Source organism: Heteronotia binoei, chromosome 4 (genome assembly GCF_032191835.1).
Source record: "Heteronotia binoei isolate CCM8104 ecotype False Entrance Well chromosome 4, APGP_CSIRO_Hbin_v1, whole genome shotgun sequence".
In the NCBI taxonomy this organism is placed as follows: Eukaryota; Metazoa; Chordata; class Lepidosauria; order Squamata; family Gekkonidae; genus Heteronotia; species Heteronotia binoei.
The window spans coordinates 139,658,228-139,664,227 of NC_083226.1; positions in this window are offsets into that span (position 1 = coordinate 139,658,228).

A 6,000-nucleotide genomic window follows, 5' to 3' on the forward strand; every position below is an offset into this window, starting at 1 on the left:
TAAGGCATTTTGGTGGCAAAGCAATCTATGGAAGTGTTATGATAATGGTGGATTAGCAACATGCATAAATGAGTGATTATCTGCATTTGTGATGCTGAATTTTGGAGAAACAACTTGTGTTGCAATGTTAAGGACATTTTCAGAAATGCACAGAAAAATGGCTACATCTTTGAGGACATTTGCAGTCCAGCAGACTGTAACTCATCTGCTTACAAATGGGGGCTTTTGCCCTTCTGTGATGCCGCATTTCAGCTAGTGTGAGAGATGACAATCCTCCAGTTACTTAGTCTGGTAAGTGTGAAATGCGAAGGCACATCAGTTTTCTGGGATCGCTTTAAAGACTAGATACATGCATATTAAGAACCGCAGAACCTCCTCTCATTTGCACATATGAAAAAACAGTGCAAGAGATTCTTCAAATTACTCATAATGTCACTTGTCAAAACATTTTTGTCACAACCCATAAAGTTTGCTGTGATCAGGTTGCAACTAACAAATGGATCGGGGCCATAACAGGTGACAGTTCTAACTCTCGGAACCTGTGAATGAATTGTTAGACTGGAAGCACAGGAAGGTATGGCACAGTGGACAGTGTCAGAATGAGATACTGGGAGGCTTTGGTTCAAATCCCCACCCTACCATGGAAGGTCATTTAGTGACCCTGAGCCAGTCACATTCTTTTAGCCTAACCTACCTTACAGGTGAGAAGGGAAGAGGGATTTTGGAAGCTGTTTTGGGTTCCCAATGGGTAGAAATATGGGATATAAATAAATAAATGCAAATGCAAGGACCAAAAACGGCCATGAATCCTTTTCAAAATATTAAATGTTAATTTGGGATTTGGAATGCATAATGCTACCTGAGGCTCACTATTCTCTTTTTGTTGGGCGTTTTAGCATTGCTGAGACTTGCAGTCTGCTACATTTCATCCACCCACTACAGTCTTCAAACATGTTAAGAAAATCCAAAGGAGTGCCTTCATCCCCGACAAGGATAATTAATCTTCAAACACTGTTTTCTTTAGTGCAGAAGGCCGCAGATTTAGAATCAAATTAATTTAAAATGTAAATCTTCTTTTAACTATTAATTGGTTCATCGTCAGGCTCAATGTGTAATTATATTCTTTGTTCCTTACAGGCTTGAAGAGACCACATAATTCCTGCGGTGAATTAATTTAAACATTTTCACATACAAGCACATGTAGGTTACTGAAGGAGCAAGAGCTTTCCCCTGTGATAGAGGAACCCATGAAAACTCTTTGGAGACCATTTGATGTAGCCTAGATCCAGGACAAACAATGTGGTCATTTCTTCTTCATACTGTGAAAATAGGCTTCTGTTAAAGTGTGACAATTTTAAGGCACAGTTTGGCCCTCAAGAGAAGTATCATCTGCCCCTTCTTGTTACCAACCAAAAATGCGTGCTTGAATAGCTTGTGATGGAAGTGGAGCCTAGCCCATCAATTTTAATCTCTTCTTTAAAATGACAATTTCACAGACCCAGTCTCTCTCTCTCTCTCACTCACTCTCTTGTAGTTGGGGAAGATTCTGATGCTGCTGTTTCGCTGATGCTGTGGGGGACAAAACAAGAAATGGGGAGAAAAGGGTCATGAAATGGTGCAGTATTTCTGCAAGAAACAGTCTTGCAGATCTTCACTATAGCTTTTTAAGAAGCTACAGTTTTGACTGCATTTCAGAGGATATTGTGCTATGGCTAACAATATCTGTGGGCACCATTGGTTAGGTTTTGGTTTATCTGATTTATATCCCGCCCTCCCCTTGAAAGCAGACTCAGGGCAGCTTAGTGTGATTATGGTGGTGTGTATTTTCCAGCTTCAGCATGCGTGAAGAATCTCCACATCTGATAATGTGTACCAATGCTAGAAAATGTGCATGTTGTTCTGTTCACGTGAAATGGAGTCTGCAGTCATCAAGAGGATCATAAGTGGCATGTTTGAATGCCTCGTACTCTGTTTTGGGGATTTATTAAGGGAATAGATCATTGCAATGCAGTAGAGGAATATTTAGGATCTTAAGATTACTATAAATTTGAATAACAGTTTTTTTTTAAAGTATACACAATCTTGTTAGGGTTGCCATCTTCAGGATGGGAAATTCCTGAAGATTTTGCGGTGGAACCTGGGGTAGGGGAGGACGGGGTTGGGGACAGGGTTGGCAACCCTACTTGGTGTGGAGAACCAATAATTTTCTTGCTGCTCACTAATGATGTTACCAACTTCAAGCAATCATATTTCTTTATTTAGAACATTTATATCTTGCTGCCTCTTTGAAAAAAATATTCATATGGTTTTAAAAAAATAACACACACATATTCAAGAATCATGCACAAAATCCAGCAATATAGATAAAAAACTATTAAAAAGGAATATCTATTAGGTGAAGAATAATATAGCATAGCTTAAAAAATCCATGAATTGCCAGTGATAAAAAAGATAAGGAATTTCAAAGAAAATGATTTTCTGGGGTGGAAGGATATTTATGTAAAAGTTCAGGAAAATGAGAGAAAGTCAATTGATACACTAAAAGATGTACCTAAAAGATGGCAGATATTTATTTGTAATTTGTAATTTATATGGTATCAGGTGGCCTTCATTGGGGGCAGAGTGCCAAAGTTTCAGGGCCACTGCAGACTAAATCCCTTTTCTGGTCCTTGTTCAGCTTACTTTTGACCTTTAGAGTTGGGTCTCTGATAATCATCTATATACGTTCCCCATAATGTTTTTCACATTCCGGAGCTCTTACAGTTGCAGTGGATTTGGTGAATAGGGTAAAAACCGTAAATTTCCCAGCAATTAGAGGTATTATTTTGAATGCTGAGGAAATTCAATTCCTCCCCAACAGTGCTGCTTCCTTGGAAAGGGGAGAACAGGCACAAGAATTTAGCTACTGTCACTCATTTTTTATTAAAAAAAACACCTGGGAAAGTCCCTAAAACTTAGCCCACCACACAGAACATCCTTTGGTCTAAGAGAATTCAATACAATCTGTAGAGAAATGCTTTAAGAGTTTTAACCTTAATAAAACAGAGGCTTCTCAGATGACTGTATTAATGGACATTGCATTTCATGTCCATATAGTGAAAGCTGGATTGGCATGTACCACTGCATGACAGACCCAATCTACCATTTTGATCTGCAATGGAAGTTTACCAGAAATAAATTGTGGAAAGTCTAATCTGCTGCACTAGAAATGCTTGCATTATCTGTGGGTGTTCTGTAGCCTCAATACTGACTCAGAAGTTCAGGAAACATGATTCAGATTCTGGCTCTGCCGCATACTCCAGTCTGTAAAATTTGAATGAGAAAAACTTCATCTCACAAGGTCACTCTCAGCCTAATTTACTTCAAAGGCTTGTTGTGATTATAAAATGGAGGAAGAATGGTCTTGTAAACAATGCTCTCTCCAAACTGTGGAGTCTTGTGAGCAAAAATTCTACTTCATGAGCTACTGGCATTAAAGTTCTGAATGAGTGATTCAGCTACTGCATAAATTAGTTTGCTGTGGGGCTACCCTTCCTGAGCTGAAGAAGAAGATGACTGCAGGTTTATATCCCACCTTTCTCTCTGAATCAGAGACTCAGAGCGGCTTACAATCTCCTATATCTTCTCCCCTCACAACAGACACCCTGTGAGGTGGGTGGGGCTGAGAGGGCTCTCACTGCAGCTGCCCTTTCAAGGACAACTCCTACGAGGGCTATGGTGACCCAAGGCCATTCCAGCAACTGCAAGTGGAGGAGTGGGGAATCAAACCTGGCTCTTTCAGATAAGAGTTTGCGCACTCAATCACTACACCAAACTGGCTCTCAAAAGAGACAAAAATGTGTGAGCTGGAGAATTAAAAACTGTGATCTAGCTTAGAAGGAACATTGGTTGTAAACCACTTTGGGTTCCCATTAGGGAGGAAAACACTGTCTGAATATTTAACATATGTAGGGTTGCCAAGTCCAATTAAAGAAGAATCTGGGGACTTTGGGGGCGGAGCCAGGAGACTTTGGGGGTGGAGCCAGGAGACATTGGGGGTGGAGCCAAGATCAAGGCTGTGACAAGCATAATTGAACTCCAAAGGAGTTCTGGCCATCACATTTAAAGGGACGGCACACCTTTTCAATGCTTTCCTTCCATAGGAAATAATGAAGGATAGGGGCACCATCTTTTGGGGCTCATAGAATTGGACCCCCTGGTCCAATCTTCTTGAAACTTGGGGGGTATTTTGGGGAGAGGCACTAGATGTTATACTAAAAATTTGGTGCCTCTACCTCAAAAAATAGCCCCCCCAGAGCCCCCAATACCCACAGATCAATTCCCTATTATTCCCTATGGGAATCGTTCTCCATAGGGAATAATAGAGTGCCCAGTAGACATTTCCCTCCCCCCCACGCTTTCTAAAGGGGGGGAGGGCCTCCAAACCAGGGAATCCCCTACCCCCTCCCTCTCTCACACACAAATACTTACCAGATTGGAGAACTCTACTTGCTGTGAAAACGAAAGGAAAAGAAAGGGAGGGGCTGTTCTCCAAAGCTCTTCCTGCTTCCTGCCCAGCCTTAAAGGGGCCACACATTTTACAAACGGCTCAGGATCTCAACAATATGAAGCCTGCAGGTATGTTCTCCCCCCCCTCCACCCCCCACCCCGCTTCCCGATTTCTGGGGGGCGGGAGATTAGGCTGCGAACCCAGAAGTCCCCCGCCAGAGCGGGGGGGTTGGGAAGCCTAAACATATGTATACAAGTGTGGAATTACTGACATGTTCATTTGTAGAATAATGTTTTATGAGCCAGACAACCCTTTGTCAGTCATATGGAAAGCTTCAAGCTGTGGAAGTATCTATGATGTGTTTGTACACATCAGTGGGAGACTTCAGAGGTATATTTTCCTCAACATTCAGGGACTAAATGGATGATTCTGTTTAGGAACACTTCAGTTCTAATAGGGGTTAGAGGCCATTTCTGAGAAAGCGGTCAATCCAAGCTATGATTTCATAAACTCAGCTGATGAGTCTGCAGGTCTTGCCCTGCCATCACTTCAAATTCTGTTCCCCATTGAGTTGAGGTATATCGACAATCCACAGATCATTCACTCTCCTAATCTGCATTCAGGAGGGCTCTGTGCAGGCTGGTATGAAATCCCTGCTGGGCCAGATCATGCTCAAATTTCTCTTCGTAGGTCACAAATCAAGCACATCAGAGCTGCCTCTTTCCAGGAAGCATTCTTTTTAAAGATCACACTTGTTAAAAGGGTCCCCTAAGGTGAGGCTTTTATGGCTCTATGAATACACCAGGAACAAATATTAAAATATTTTAAAACTCAAGCAACAAATCTCAGTCCTGCCTTTCTATGACCATTTTCTGAATTTTTTTCTGTTTTCCTTCTTTAAATGCATATCTGTACTGGCAAACCCATCCCTGCTGGTTTGGATAATTTAAATATGCTGGAATGCATTGAGATCTCATCTGTTTTTACTCCCTCTCCTGTACTTATAGTGCTGTGAGGAATATTATTCCAAACCAGCACCCTGACTTTAATTTCACAAGGGACAACACCTCCTTCATTGATACCATGTGGCTTCCCTGAAACAGTTCCCTTCAAAAGCAAACTGGATGACTCCTCACAGAAAGGTAGTGAAATGGGGCTGACAACCAGATAAAGGTTCCTGCCTCAAATGCATCTCCCCCTTCTAGTCTGCCCTACGACTAAGGGCTGTGCATCATGGCAAATGAGAAAGTTAGAAACAAAAGTCTTTGATAGTAATGTTTGTTTGTTTTTTAAAAATAACATGCTCCATTTCTTCCCTTCCTTCAGCAGTGTGTGGGGGAATTACATTGTGAAGAAGTGTGGATACTCCCCACCCCCATGCACTATTCTGGTCAAGTACTGTAACTATTCCTCCCTCTCTAGAGCAGGATTCCTGGAAACTAGAGCATAATTAATGTAGAATGGTGAGATAACTTTTGCATAAGGGACTGTTTTCATAAACCCCAGTGAGC